The sequence below is a fragment of the Tamandua tetradactyla genome, chromosome 1 (assembly GCF_023851605.1).
Source record: "Tamandua tetradactyla isolate mTamTet1 chromosome 1, mTamTet1.pri, whole genome shotgun sequence".
In the NCBI taxonomy this organism is placed as follows: domain Eukaryota; kingdom Metazoa; phylum Chordata; class Mammalia; order Pilosa; family Myrmecophagidae; genus Tamandua; species Tamandua tetradactyla.
The window spans coordinates 143,768,298-143,784,507 of NC_135327.1; the positions used below are offsets into that span (position 1 = coordinate 143,768,298).

Sequence of the window (16,210 nt, forward strand, 5' to 3'; positions counted from 1 at the left end):
GGATGGTAACAGATGTTTCTACTCCAAAATTGGGATTTTGGTGATCAATTCTGACCTCTTCTGAAAGAATAGCTGGCAGGGTTTTCTATATTGCTGTTCTACTTTCATAATCACTGTTTCATTTTGTACTTCATCAATATGTCCAATTGCTCCCTGCTGTTCTTTTTCTCCTTTCAGCAAGTCCAGAGATGCCAGTATTCCCTTGGCCTGAGGGCAGGAAATAGCTTGCTTTCCTGGTTTGAGGCAGGAGAGAAAACTAGCATATGGGGACATGCTGTTAGGACAGGCCAGTAACCAGAGCCACAGAAGAAGCTCAGAGAACTGACGCTGCCTCAACCAGAGGATGTTAAATATGCCCTCCCTAACAGTTGTTGTTGGTTTTGCATGGGCAGGCACCACGAATCAAACCTGGGTCTCCTGCATGGCGGGTGAGAACTCTGCCTGCTGAGCCACCATGGCCTGCCCTCCCTATCAGTTTTTGATCACCTCTTTACTTTTTAACACAAGATGTTCCAGGAAACTGTGCATTCCCTAACTCAATCTCAGAACCAGCCGTTTCTTCAGTTGGGGTTCTTTCTTAACATTTTGAAGCCAAAGAGATCTGAGTTTGAAACTGGTTTCTTTAATTTTTTCTTTTAGCAACTTTAATGTGATATAATTCATATACCGTACAATTCATCTATTTTTATAGTATACAATTTAAAAGTTTTTTAGTATAGTCACAAAGTTTTGTAACCATCACCAACAATCTAATTTTTTAATATTTTTAACCCCTCTATAAGAAACTTCACACCCACTAGCATAGCTCCCCATTTCCTCCCAAACTAGGTAAGCATTAATCTGCTTTCAGTCTCTATGGACTTGCCTATTCTGTTCACTTCATATAAATGGAATTACACATGTGGCCTTTTGTGACTAACTTCTTTCCCTTAACACAGTGTTGAAACTGGTTTCTGCCATTTAATTTCTGCAAAACCTTAGGCAAGTTACTTAATACCAGTCCTCAGAGGTCATTATTATAATCAAATAACATATTCAATAGATAATTATTGACCTTAGTTGAGCGAGACATACACCAATCTACTTGCTTGATCTTTTGCACTCATTTTTCAACAAATACTTATCAAAGGCATTATTGTAGGCACTGAGTCTACACCAGTGAACAAAAGATATCCAAATCTTCCTGTTCTCATGGAGCTTACATTCTACTCACAGGAAACAGGCAATAAACAAAATAAATATGTGAAATATATACTGTTTTTACTAGACGGTAATGACTTCTAGGTAGAAAAATAAAACAGACCTTTTAGGAAGGGTTTGTATAAGGTGATCAAGGAAGGTGTCCCTGAGGTGACATTTAATTAAAGACCTTAAAGCAGTCTTGCTGACAAGATTTTAGTTCTTTAAACTAGGAAAGAAATATGAAAATTAGCCTCCTTTTAAATGCCCTCTGAGATTATCAGGTTTTAGGAAAGTTTCCTTATATCTAATCTGTACTTTTACTATGAAGCTTAAACCTGTCAATTGTTTTCTCATCATAGGGTATTTCTCAGTGGCACTAGCATCATTGCAATAGCAGTGTAATGTAGCAGTTAGTGTAAAGTAGTAGAGCTTGACTGCCAGAGTTCACACTCTAGTTCTTCATTGCCAAGTTGCAGTAATCTTGGACAAGTAACTCAGTCTCTCTATGTCTCAGCTGCCCAATCTGCAAAATTCAGATAATAATATTGCCTACCTTGAAGTTTGTTACGAGAAATGAGTTATTTCACATAAAAATGCTTAGATAATGTGCTGGTTGAAAGGATATATGTTCCCTAGAAAAGCCATGTTTAATCAAAATCCCATTTCATAAAGTTAGAATAATCCCTGTTCAATACTGTATGTTTGAAGCTGTAATCAGAACATCTCCCTGGAGATGTGATTTAATCAAGAGTAGTTGTTAAGCTGAATTAGGTGATGACATGTCTCCACCCATTGGGTGGTCTTGATTGGTTTCTGAAGTCCTATAAAAGAGGAAACATTTTGAAGAATGAGAGCGATTCAGAGAGAGCAGAGAAGAACGACATAGCCCTGAGAATCAGAGTCTACCAGCCAGCAACTTTTGGAGATGAAGAAGGAAAATGTCTCCCAGGGAGCTTCATGAAACAGGAAGCAAGGAGAAAAAGCTAGCAGATGATGCTGTGTTTGCTATATGCCCTTCCAGATGATAAATGTACCCAGACCATGTTTGCCATGTGCCCTTCCACTTGAGAAAGAAACCATGACTTTCATCAGCCTTCTTGAATCTAGATATCTTTCCCTGGATGCCTTAGATTGGACATTTCTATGGACTTGTTTTAATTGGGACATTTTCTCAGCGTTAGAACTGTAAACTCTTAACTTATTAAATCCCCCTTTTTAAAAGCCATTCTGTTTCTGGTATATTGCATTCCGGAAGCTAGCAAACTAGAACAAGTCCATAGTTTTCAACTTTATTGAAACTAAGTTTTCAATAAATATTAGCTGTCCATATATGTACACATAAATATACATATTAGGGATGTATTATCTATTGCTGCGTAAAAACTTACCCCCGAATTTAGCAGCCTAAAATAACAAAAAAATTGTCTCAGTTTCTGGTCCAGGAATTTGAGAATAGCTTAGCTGAAGAGTCAAAATGTCATCTGGGATACAACCTACAACCTAAATAGATAGATGGATGGATGGATAGATATATAGATAGGTAAAGACAGAATGACATGACAAATGTGGAAAAATGTTAGAAGTTGGTAGATCTGGGTGTCTGGATGAGGGTATGTTGGAGTTCTCTGTATGGGTTTTGTATAATTTTTGCAACTGTCCTGTAAATTTGAATTTATTTCAAAGTAAAACAAAAAAAATTTTTAAGTTATTATGCAAAACATGGAAAGTCTGAAAAATTATCACGTCCAACAGGAGCCTAAGGAGACATGACAACTAAATGTAATGTGATCTCCTGAATGTCCTGGGATAGAAAAAAAGACATTAGATCAAAACCGATGAAAAGAGAATAAAGATTAGTAATGTATCCATATTGGTTCATTAATTGTGACAAAGGTATTATACCAGGGTCATATATTAATATTCGGGGAAACTGGGTGTGAGGGACTATCTTTGTGACTTCTTTGTAAATATGAAACTACTCTGAAATTAAAAACTCATTTTAAATATTTAAAAAAAAAAAAAAGGGTATCAGCTCAAGCTACTATCACCTGAAGCCTTAACTGAGGCTGGAAGCCCTGCTACAAAGACAGCTCACTCACATGTGTATAGGCAGGAAGCCTCAGTTCCTCACCACCAGGACTTCTCCATGGGACTGCCGGAGTGTTCTCATGGCATGGCAGATGGCTTCCCCCAGAGTGAGTCACCCAAGAGAGAACAAACAGAAGTTGTATGATCTTTTATGACCTACGCGTGAAGTCACATTCCATCATTTCTGCCACATTCTATTCCTTAGAAATAAGTAACTAAGTACAGTGTGTGCTCAAAGGAGGAGAATTAAGCTCCACCTCTCGACTGGAGGATTATCAAAGGATGTGTGAACATATTTTCAAATCACCACAAGGGGTCATTCTTTGTTTCTTTTAAGTGCCTCTGCTTTACAAGTTATAGTGAGAATCCTTGGGAAAACCGCTCCTTCTACCATTTGTTTAAACCATAGAAATGAAAGGTAATTTCCGTTTAACATTCATACTTAAGAAAAGGGAATGTGGACTAGATATCCTAGCTTGAGAAAATCATCAACTGTAATAAATCTGTTATAAATAAAATGCCTCCTGTATTTAAGAGTCTTATATAAGCCAGCTGAAAAATGACTCCTGAAGATTTCCCAAGGGCTGGATTAGGATGGATTTAGAATATTGACAAATATGTCAACATGTATCTAAATAGATCAGATGGCCCGGACATAATAAACTATGCTGAATTGTCCCACCTAGGGTGACATTCCTTCCAAACATTTAGACATGGATGTAGCCATGATAGAGTCTCAGTTCTCAAATACTTGAACTCTCTGAGTGTAACAATTTGGCTTCTTATTTTACTGTGGCTGTGGAAAAAATCCAGTATAAAATATAGAAATAAGCTGAATATGTTTTTGTTCACAGTTAAACAAACGAACAAAAACATGGAACATGTTAGAAACTTAGGTTTGTATCTCTATTGTGCAACAGCTCTGAGATGAAATCCTTGGCAGAACAAAACAGAGAGAAGTGATTCTTCCACCTCCCTTATTAGCAAATAAAGTAGCTTCCCAGTTAAGTTATCCCCAGTTCTCTTCACATTTTGTTTGGTTCCTTAAAAACCTGGGGCAGTATAACACCCAGCCCCTACCTTTTCACCACCCAGACTTGAGAAATCAAAGGGAGAAAAATAGGCCTTCCTCAGTACAATAAGTCAGGTCCATCCAGCTCACTAATGTGCCCCACCGAATCTGGCACCCCAGAGTTGCTCAGCTGGTGTTGCTGAATAAATCGTCTTTATATCACTTAGCACCCAGTCTCAGAGACTGAAAAAAGAACCTTTATTAGCTTCAAGTCCTTCAGCAAAACTTAAGTCAATGTTTCCAGGCATCAAAATTAATGTGTTTTTTTTTTTTGCTAGAATAACATATATGACTATATATATATATATATATATATATATATATATATGACAAGGGAGGAGGGAGGCTGAAAATGATAGATTGACAAGGGAGACCAAATATGGAGTGGATATTCATCATTCGGTTTCTATTGGAGTTCTGAACCCATGTTGCTATACTGTCTTTCCATCTCTGAGCACTCTAGTATTTTAGGTTGCTAAACCACAGGCTCATTTTTGTGTTCTGACAAACTGATTTGACATGTAAGCAGTAAAATACAGCACCAGAAACAACACACCTGGTGTACCCACTCACCTGTGCTCAGAGCTGTGTGTTTCTCTCCTGTATCTTGTCTGGGTGCTGTTCCAACTTTGTGCTTCTGTCCAGCACGACTACTATTTAAACAGTGTGGTTGAACAAATTTTATCCTAAAGCTTCTAGGGAGCAGCTGGAGGGAAACAGTAAGAAGGACATCAGCTGTGTTCACCTTCATGATGTTGATCTAAATTGTGAATTAGTGTCCTTTCAAACACATAATGCCACATAGTGTGCCACACTGGAAAAAGTAAAAACTTACCAAACTGGAAAGTTCATGTATAATGTTGAAGGTAGAAGACTGTGTTAAGGAAAAAAAAAAAAAGCCAGAGGGAAAGCTACCTTGATAAAACCTCATCCTTTCTTCAAAATATTGCTGAAAATGTATCATTTAATTCTCTCCCTTCTAATTTCAAATTCATGATCTTAAAAAATGTTCAGATCTCTTCTAGTTTGCTAGCTACCAGAATGCAATATACCAGAAACAGAATGGCTTTTAAAAAGGGGAATTTAATAAGTTGCTAGTTTACAGTTCTAAGGCTGTGAAAATGTTCCAATTAAAACAAGTCTATAGAAATGTCCAATCGAAGGCATCCAGGGAAAGACGTCTTGGTTCAAGAAGGCCGATGAAGTTCACAGTTTCTCTCTCAAGTGAAAGGGCACATGGCGAACACAGTCAGAGTTTCTCTCTCATCTGGAAGGGCACATGGTGAACACGGTGTCATCTGCTAGCTTATTCTCCTGGCTCTACCAAAAAGGGACTCTCCAAAGTGTTTCCTCTTTAAAAGGATTCCAGCAAGCAACTCCACCATCAGTGGGTGGAGACACACCTCCATGGAAATCATCTAATCAAAAATTACCACCCACAATTGGGTGGGTCACATCTTCATGGAAACAATCAAAATGCCCCCACCCAGCAATATTGAATGAGGATCAAAGGGCATGGCTTTTCTGGGGTCCACCACAGATTCAGACCAGCACAAGATCCATTACAATAAAGCTAGAATTATGTTAACACAGTGATGCGATATGACACTGAGAACACGGAGTTGTGTCCTAAATCAGGATTGGATTAAGGTAGTAAAATGTGTTGAGGCAAGTCTTGGAGAAAACAACCGTAAATTGACAGCCCTAAAGTGCACAAACACTACATTCTCTTAGAAAAAGGAGGTAGCTATCTTTTTGAAGTTTTATAACATTGTTCTCCTTAATGTTTATTTATTAGAAACTAGAGCTATTACAATCAAAACAAGCATTGGAGGGGTTTTTGGTGTTTGATCAACCTGAGTTGGGTGGGCCTAGCTAATATCTAAAGGTAAATGTGGATATATTTTTATATTACAAAACAAGGAAAATCAGAACTGACTGCCATTTCCTGCTCTTCTTCCCCCACTTTTAAAAAATGTTTATTCGTACTGATTTATATGTAGAACGGAATGATCAAAATAAGGATGTTTGCATTTCCTTTGTGTTTTTTGGTATTTGAAAAAAAAAATGTTTATTCAAAAGTTTGAATGGGGAAGTGGGAATAGAGGTTTCATTCCAAAAGTGTTCCTTAATATGAGGCTCGAGTGTGGGTTTGGAGAGGGACCTAAATAATTTTCTGTGAAAAACAAAATAATAGACAGGATCTGCTTGCTCAGAGCATTGTTCACTAATGTATTAATAAAGCACTTCTCCTCATTAATAAACCATTTTCACTTAGGGCTAATATATCAAATGAAATTTAAGATTTTATTTGGCTTCTTTTGCTCAAAGTTAAGCTTATTCATGTTGTTTGCTGTATTTAGTCATGTTTTGCTTATTCTCATTCCTGTATAGCATTCCAATACTTGAATATATCACATTTTAAAAATCCATTAGTGCCATTTATTAAATTACTCTCTCTTAGCCCCAAACCCACCCTTGTATTCTCAGCTTTGTAATGCTGGGGCTATGACTTGGCTAACTATTGGGTTCCCATTAGTTCTACAAGCTGGGCACTAGAAGAAAACTGAGAGGCTGAAAAGGACGGAAGGGACTTGCTCCTTCCTCTTTGCTTGCTTTTTTGTCAACATTATCTCAATTATGGCCATTTACCTTGGCAAGTTGGTTCCAGCCTCAAATTTTATTGTACAACCCAAATCAGTCTCATTGTGTCCCGTTAGAGGAACCATCAACGCAGGTCAGCACCTCCTCCTCAAAGATCTGAGTCTCAGCTTCATCCTTTAAACCCATAAGATCTAATAACCCCAACCTCTTTACTTGGTTCTCCAACCCAAGGTGATAGCTGATTCCTGAATTATTACTGTTAGCTCAATGTCCTCTTTTTCATATTTTAAAAAAATTTTTGCAACATCTGTTCAACCAAACAATTCTTTATGTTAAATTTTCTTTGTAAAAAATAATGGGCTGGGTGGTGCAAAGGTGGTTCAGTGGCAGAATTCTCACCTGCCATGCTGGAGACCTGGGTTTGATTCTCGGTGCCCACCCATGAGAAAAAAGGTGGGGGGGCTGAACTATAATCAAAAGTAAATAATTTCTCTTCCATGCGGGAGGCCTGAGTTTGATTCCTGGACCATGCACCCCAAAAATTAATTAATTAATTAATTAATTAATTAATAATTTCTGATCTCCTAAGACTGACAGATAAATGATTCTACCAGTAATGGGTAACTGGCTTGTCTCCTGTTTATGACTGTTTTGAGTAGTGCTGCTATGAACATTCTTCTACATGTCTTTTGTTGACATATATATATCCCCGGAAACGAAATTGCTGATTCATATGGTATATCTGTATGGTGGTTTAAAGCTATGTACCCCAGAAAAAACATGTTCTTAAATTTAATTCATTCCTATTGGTGTGAACCTATTGTAAACAAAACTTTTGATGAGGCTACTTCAGTTAAGGTGTGGCCCAATTCATTCGGGATGGTCTTAATTCTATTATTGGAGCCCTTTATAAATAGAATGGAATTTAGACAAAGAAGAAAAGCCAAGGGAAGCAAGAAACTGAAGTTCAGTGGAATCCAGAAGAGAAAGGAGATGCCAGAAGAGGATGCCACGTGCATTGCCATGTGACAGAAGTGCCCAGAAACAAGGATCACCAGGCAGCCCTAGAATGCCAGTCTTTAAGAAGAAAGCATCACCTTGATGACACCTTGTTTTGGATTTCTCTTAGCCTTAAAACTGTAAGCCAATACAATCCCATTGTTTAAGCCAATACCCATGACATGGTATTTGCTTGAGCAGCCAAGGAAACAAAAACAGTTTGTGTTTAGCTTTAGTAGATACTGCCAAAAAGTTTTCCAAAATGATTGTACCAATAGTGGCATTGATCTTAAGGCATCCCCAGTATTCACACCTGATTCTCAGACCTTGTTTTAATTCAGAAAAAAAAATACCCTCAATAAATACATTATAATTTAATTGTGCCTTCAGAATTTTCATGTTGCAATGCTAAAAAAAGTGTTGCTTGAAAGCAAACTTTGTATCCTTAATGACTATCATTAGTTCCTGACATATGATAATGTGTTGAATAGAAGAAAAAATGAGTTTAAAATCTGTTCTTTTGTACAATTGAACTAATAGAACTAATTCAAGCTGTCTGAAAACAAATGAACTGAAAATTAAGAGAGTAAACTTATCTCCCGAATTGAGGTCCATCTCCTTAGGGGAGCTCAGTAACCCCAGCACACAAACCACTGGGTAGTTGTAGACAAATAGGTCTGAGTTTCCACAGGTTGTTTCTAATGCCCTGCAAGAACCACTTCCTCTCCACAGTCTGTTTAAATGAATCAGTATGGCAACAGACCCAACAGTGGCAGATGACCTTCTTATAGACTCGAGCAGCCTCGTGTCTGACACTTCAACCACGCAGTTCAAACTCTCTCTGAAGAATCTTTAGTGACTATCCCAAAATGATCTGACTGTCATTGAGATTTATTCTTAGAGTGACTCTAATTTTAAGATGCCCCAAACCTCTACAATGCCTTAACAATTACCTATACCAGCCCCAAGGCAAACAACCTATATCTGCAGACCTTCACAAGCCAAACTCTCCAGAACCAATGAACTTTTATCACCTGTTGGGAATTCAGTGTTCTTTAACTGAGCTGACGGTGGAGAAATAGCAGATTTCTAGAAGTTATTATTTTTTTATTATAAAAATTTTAAGTTTACTGGAAAATCATGCAAAACATTCCCTGTCCTTCCTCCCCTATTATTAACACCTTATGTTAATGTGGTAACTTTGTTACAATTGATGAAAGAATATTATTATAATTGTTCTGTAAACTATAGCCTATGGTTTACATTAGGTGTATTCCCTGTTTGTGTTGTACATCTGCACTCTTAAATACACTAAAGAAAAATCTGGCCAGAGGACTATTTGTTTAAGCAAGTTCTAAGACCAGACCAGATTCATTGTGAGAGGCAAAAGCACAAACAAGGGTTTGAATTCAGGGAGTTCTGCTTCATTGGGGTCATTTTATAATGATCTACCACCGTTATGTACATATAATCCTATGAAACTTATTTGTGACATGTTTGACAGTGCACCTATGCCTCTGCAAAGTCAGGAAGTTGACAAGTTTTTTGAGCATCCACAGGACAAAGCTATATGCTAGGAATATGTATTATATTTATCTTGCAATTTCTGGTTAACAGAGTGTTTTCAAAACCAAGTTTTAAAATATTTTCTCAAAACCACCTTGTGACATAGGTAAAAGTTTCTATTCCCATTTTGCATTAAGTAGGAAAGCTTGGACTCACACAATCACTGGACATGACATACACTTCTCTTTCCACATTGACTCCTCTAAAAGAAGCATCTTTTCATGGATCATAAGCCATTACCCATGCCCATTTTGTATTTGTATAAAAAACTGGAAACCATTAAACCAACAACCAAAAGAAAAATAATGAAGAATGAGAGTTCTCTTCATAGTCATATCACCAGGCAGATTCTCCATCTGCAAGAGAAATTTCTGGAAGGAATCAAAGCTCTCGTAACCTAAATCCAAATGTCCAAGAAAGGAAAAGCATCTTTAAGAGAAACTTGGAGCAAAAAAACTCCAATCAAATGTCCAAGAAGAAAACTGAGTTGACAGTCTGTCCTAGTTTGCTAGCTGCCAGAATGCAATACACCAGAAATGGAATGACTTTTAAAAGGGGAATTTAATAAGTTTCTAGTTACAGTTCTAAGGCTGAGAAAATGTCCCAATTACAACAAGTCTATAGAAATGTCCAATCTAAGGCATCTAGGGAAAAATACCTTGGTTCAAGAAGGCTGATGAAGTTCAGGGTTTCTCTATCAAGTAAGAAAGCACATGGCAGACACAGTCACAGTTACTCTCTCGGCTGGAAGGGCACATAGTGAGCAAGGCATCATCTGCTAGCTTTCTCTCCTGGCTTCCTGTTTCATGAAGCTACCCGGGAGTTTTCCTTCTTCCTCTCCAAAGGTCACTGGCTTGTGGGCTCTCTGCTTCTCATGGCTATGTTGTACTTCTCTGTTCACTCAGAATCTCTCATTCTCCAAAATGTTTCCTCTTTTATAGGACTCCAGTAAACCAATTAAGACCCACCCAAATGGGTGGAGACACGCTTCCATCTAATCCAGTTTAACAACTACTCTTGATTAAATCACATAAGAAACTGCTGCCTTTACAAAATGGGATTAGGATTTAAACATGGCTTTTCTAGGGTACATACATCAGTTCAAACCAGCACATAGTCGTATATTTACATAAATATGCACATGTAGCACCACTAGAAATAAAGTATTTAAGCTGTCTAAAATAAGTAAACTGAAAATTATAAGAGTAAACATATCTGCTAATAGTTCCTGGCAAGCATTAAAATCAATTTAGAGAACATAGTGATGTTGGAAGTATCCAGTAAATGGGCTGAGAAACATTTAAAAAAAAAAAAAAAGAATACTTTCATTGGGAGAAGTTTTGAAAAATAGACCAATGTCTTCTAAAAGTACAAATGGATAGTCCTATAATGACTAGCTACAGTTACAGAAATGCCCTGTCTAATGCAGTTGGGTGGCCCCACTTGCTTACAGTACCTTGGACAGAGAATAATGGGGGCTTTCATTATTATTAACAGTTCAGAGGCTCCTGTTAAGAATTTTCTCTTAGACTCTGCATGGTCTGTGAACAAGCTCCTCTTCCACTTCCTCACTGGAGTAAAACTGTCTTCTGCATAGTCGTTCCCCTACCCCCATGCCACCATCAGATTCTTCATTCAACTGCTTTAAATATTGGGTGGATGTGTTTTTTGAAATGTGACTGTAGTGCTGTAGTGCTGTGTTCCAGTAGCCATGTTTCTTGATGATGATTGAACAATGATATAGCTTTCACAATGAGACTCTGTGAATGTGAAAACCTTATGTCTGATGCTCCTTTTAGCTACTATATCAACAGAAGAGTAGAACATATGGAATAAAAATAAATAATAGGGGGAGCAAATGTAAAAAAAAAATAGAAAGAAATTAATAATCCTACCTGTTCCATCGAGTGTCACCTGGGGCTCCTTTAAATTGGTCAGATGTGAAGTCACTAGAGCCATACACAGCCTCAGGCACCCTGAGTCTTCTTCACTTGCTGTGAGCAGGGGTCAAGGGGCTGTCCTGCCCCCCACTTTAGGAGACAGAGTAGTCCCTGGGCTGGAAGCCCCTGTTGGTGGCACTTGAGGTACGGCCCTAATGGGCCGAGGTTGAGGGTTGTCTGAGATTTCTGGCACCTTCTTTGCCAGTGGACCACTGACTCACAGATGACGTAGGGTCCTTAAGGCCGGGAGCTTACAATTTGGGTGACCTCGAAGGAGCAGGGCGCTGTTAACAGCAACTGCAAAAAGCTGAGCTTGTTCTCTGGTCTCTTGCTTACCTCTCTTTGCCTTCTCCTCCCCCTCAGCCTTGTTTTGATTGTTAATTGTCAGAAAAGGCAGTTTCTAATAAGTCATTAGTAGAGTCTGTGGTCCATGGAGAGCCTTTGCAGCCATCTCCGAATGTCAGGGGCATACAGCGGATGAAATGGGTGCCCATAAAATTGGATTTTCCCAGGAATCTGGGCTTTAGTTTACTCTTTAGGGTTTCCACTAACCTACCCTGGAACAGGTTTTCCTTTCTCCAGAGTGATTTCCCTTAGCTTATTTCAATTAACCAGCTTGGTGGCACATTTTCTCATGCTTTTTAACAAACAGGTATTTTTTCCTTTGGTAGAAATTGAAACATGAGCATAACACAAGTGACAAGTCTTTTTTAGGTCTTTGTCTTGAAAAAGAGTCATAAATATCTGGGCATAGGGAATTTCTGACTGCTTTCCCTGTCTTTTACAGACTGAAGGATGGTATAATTGAGAGTCCAATTGAAGGGTTATGCTCTCCTATCTCTTTTAGTTTATATTGACTGTTGACATTTCCCATTTTCTATGGATAAGGAAAAAGAGGGGACCTTTTGTCCTCTAAAACTTTCCTATTTCCTGAGGGCTAAAAAGAGAGCATAATTTTGAAGAAAAGTTATATATTCAGCCACAGTCGGTTTCAATAGATTCTAAATGAGGATGGGGGGTGGTATTTAAAAGAGGATTATTTAAAATATTTGCCTTCTTCTGTAAAGAAGAGTCATGAGGAAGAAGTTTTTGACAGTTTTCCTGAGAATAACATAATGTGCAAGTACCCTTTATGGGTTTGTCCTGATAAAAGACTATAAAAGCCTTATGTAAGGAATTTCTTGCCACTTTCCTTCCATCTAATTGTAAGATAGGATTATGGCTGACTGTCCTATTTGAGGGCCAATATTGGCCACCCTCCCGGTGATACTGTGGTCAGGCAGTATCACAGTAGACTGGGAACACTACCGGTTTTAAGGAAGACAGAAGAAGGCAGATTTCCCTACCAGTGCCCAGCATCCCAGGTCACTGGCTACTGTTGTGAGCACTGATCCTTTTGGGCCCATTGGATCAGGTTTCCTATCCCTGGACATCCCGGCGTCCTGGAAGACTCAGGAGATGGATGGCCCGATAGCATCTGAAAGTAGCTAAACCAACCCACTTGTCTTCCTGAGATTTAGTTTACTTTTTTTTTTTTAATTTTTTTTTATTAATCAAAAAAAAGAAAAGAAATTAACACAACATTTAGAAATCATTCCATTCTACACATGCACTCAGTAATTCTTAGTATCATCACATAGATGTATGATCATCATCTCTTAGTACATTTGCATCGATTTAGGAAAAGAACTAGCAAAACAGCAGAAAAAGATATAGAATGTTAATATAGAGAAGAGAATTAAAATAATAATACTAATAAAAAATATATATATATAAAAAGGAAAAAGAAAAAAGCAAAAACAAAAGATACAAACACACAAACAAACAAAAAAACTATATTTCAGGTGCAGCTTCATTTAGTGTTCCAACATAGTTACATTACACTTAGGTATTATTGTGCTGTCCATTTTTGAGTTTTTGTATCTAGTCCTGTTGCACAGTCTGTATCCCTTCAGCTCCAATTACCCATTATCTTACCCTGTTTCTAACTCCTGCTGGTCTCTGTTACCAATGATATATTCCAAGCTGATTCTCGAATGTCTGTTCACATCAGTGGGACCATACAGTATTTGTCCTTTAGTTTTTGGCTAGACTCACTCAGCATAATGTTCTCTAGGTCCATCCATGTTATTACATGCTTCATAAGTTTAGTCTGTCTTAAAGCTGCATAATATTCCATCGTAGGTATACGCCACAGTTTGTTTAGCCACTCGTCTGTTGATGGACATTTTGGCTGTTTCCATCTCTTTGCAATTGTAGATAATGCTGCTATAAACACTGGTGTGCAAATGTCCGTCTGTGTCTTTGCCCTTAAGTCCTTTGAGTAGATACCTAGCAGTGGTATTGCTGGGTCATAATCCATTCTGCCATTCTATGTCTTTTGATTGGGAAATTCAGTCCATTCACTTTTAGTGTTATTACTGTTTGGATAATATTTTCCTCTACCATTTTGGCTTTTGTATTATATATATCATATCTGATTTTCCTTCTTTCTACACTTTACTCCATACCTCTCTCTTCTGTCTTTTCGTATCTGACTCTAGTGCTCCCTTTAGTATTTCTTGCAGAGCTGGTCTCTTGGTCACAAATTCTCTCAGTGACTTTTTGTCTATAAATATTTTAATTTCTCCTTCATTTTTGAAGGACAATTTTGCTGGATATAGGAGTCTTGGTTGGCAGTTTTTCTCTTTTAGTAATTTAAATATATCATCCCACTGTCTTCTAGCTTCCATGGTTTCTGCTGAGAAATCTACACATAGTCTTATTGGGTTTCCCTTGTATGTGATGGATTGTTTTTCTCTTGCTGCTTTCAAGATCCTCTCTTTCTCTTTGACCTCTGACATTCTAACTAGTAAGTGTCTTGGAGAACGCCTATTTGGGTCTATTCTCTTTGGGGTGCGCTGCACTTCTTGGATCTGCAAATTTAGGTCTTTCATAAGAGTTGGGAAATTTTCCGTGATAATTTCTTCCATTAGTTTTTCTCCTCCTTTTCCCTTCTCTTCTCCTTCTGGGACACCCACAACACGTATGTTTGTGCGCTTCATATTGTCATTCAGTTCCGTGATCCCCTGCTCAAGTTTTTCCATTCTTTTCCCTATAGTTTCTGTTTCTTTTTGGAATTCAGATGTTCCATCCTCCAGTTCACTAATTGTAGCTTCTGTCTCTTTAGATCTACCATTGTAGGTATCCATTGTTTTTTCCATTTTTTCTTCTTTGTCCTTCACTCCCATAAGTTCTGTGATTTGTTTTTTCAGATTTTCTATTTCTTCTTTTTGTTCAGCCCATGTCTTCTTCATGTCCTCCCTCAATTTATTGATTTGGTTTTTGAAGAGTTTTTCCATTTCTGTTCGTATATTCAGCATTAGTTGTCTCAGCTCCTGTATCTCATTTGAACTATTAGTTTGTTCCTTTGACTGGGCCATATCTTCAATTTTCCGAGCATCATCCATTATCTTCTGCTGGTGTCTGGGCATTTGATCAGATTTCCCTGGGTGTGGGACCCGGCTGGTTGAAAGGTTTTTCTGTGAAATCTCTGGGCTCTGTTTTTCTTTTCCTGCCCAGTAGGTGGTGCTTGTGGCACTCATCTGTCTGCGGGGCCCACCAGTAAAAGATGCTGTGGCTCCTTTAAATTGCCAATCCGAATCTCGCAGTCGGCCCGGGAAACCGCGCGTGGAGGGGGGGGTCGCCAGCTGTGGCTTGGGGGAGTGCTGGTCCAAATTGCCCAGCTGGCCCGAGATGCCAAGCGTGGTGGGAGATGCCAAGCGTGGCGGGAGGGCCCCGCTATCCAATGTTCCCAGTCAGACCGGGGAGCCACGTGCTTGGAGGGGACCCCAGTCGCCAGCCGCCCCGGCCGGGAAAATGCGCGCCCCTCGGGTATCTCACCGCAGCGGATTCTCCCTGCCTGTTCAGCCGTTCCAGAATGGGGTATGCTGTCTTTTTGGTCTCTGTCGTGGCTCCGGGAGCTGTTTTGTATTGTTTCTGTTTCTTTAGTTGCTTTTCTGGAGGAGGAACTAAGACCCGCGCGTCTTACTAAGCCACCATCTTCTCCGGAAGTCAGTTTACTTTTTTAAGGCTTCCACTAACCTATCCTGGAGCAGAGTCAGGTTTTCCTCTTTCTCCTGAGTGATTTCCCTTAGCTTATTTCAATTAACCAGATTGGTGGTACATTTTCTCATGCTTTTTAGAAATAGCTCTTAACTTATTGCTTAGACTATTGCCTAAGAGACTAGAAAGGGTTTGCTACAAATCAAGAAATTCTAGGGAGAGAATTCCCCGGGTTCCAGTCCCAGGTGTTGCCATGATCAAGCTAGAGGGAAAGAACATGTAAGCAAGGAAATTGGGCTCCTTTTAAGAACATGGCTTAAAATGCTTTTCAGGCAATCTGAGGGGTCTAGATATGGACTCTGTGCTGTGCTCTTGAATTCTTTCTCACACCATGGCCAACAATCTCAAAGCCAAAATCTGGCAACATATTTTGGTAAGCCAGCCAGGAGTCACTTGTCTTCTCCAACCATCTGTACTGGTGTGTACCAGAAAGCTTGGCCATGTGTTTTCATTGTTTTTTGCTTGCTTGATTCTCTTCTGTCTTTCTCCCTCCCTTCTCTCCTCTCTCCTCCCTGTCTCTCTCTCAATCTCCTTGGATCTCTGAAATTTCCCACTCACCTGGCTTAATCTAGGAGTTCTAATGCAGCTTCCGTAGGACATAACCTTGGTTCATTTGAGCCCTTGGCTCTCTTCTCAGAGGTGTCAGGAGGCCCCT

General features: G+C 38.9%; 1 protein-coding gene and 1 pseudogene across 13 annotated transcripts in view; one reads left to right on the forward strand and one right to left on the reverse strand.

Annotated features, from left to right (window-relative positions):
• The window catches only part of SRPK2 (SRSF protein kinase 2), a 341,198-nt gene extending 337,857 nt beyond the window's left edge, over nt 1–3,341 (reverse strand). For 8 of the 13 annotated variants that reach the window (XR_013175857.1, XM_077160609.1, XM_077160531.1 and 5 more), the window contains exon 1: nt 3,282–3,340. The gene's annotated coding sequence lies outside the window, so the exon portion shown is untranslated. Of the gene's footprint in view, nt 1–3,281 lie in introns of all 13 variants that reach the window. The other 5 variants (XM_077160124.1, XM_077160687.1, XM_077159835.1 and 2 more) reach the window with 4 other exon arrangements.
• The window catches only part of LOC143681430 (LIM domain-binding protein 1-like), a 40,466-nt pseudogene that overhangs the window by 3,326 nt on the left and 20,930 nt on the right, over nt 1–16,210 (forward strand).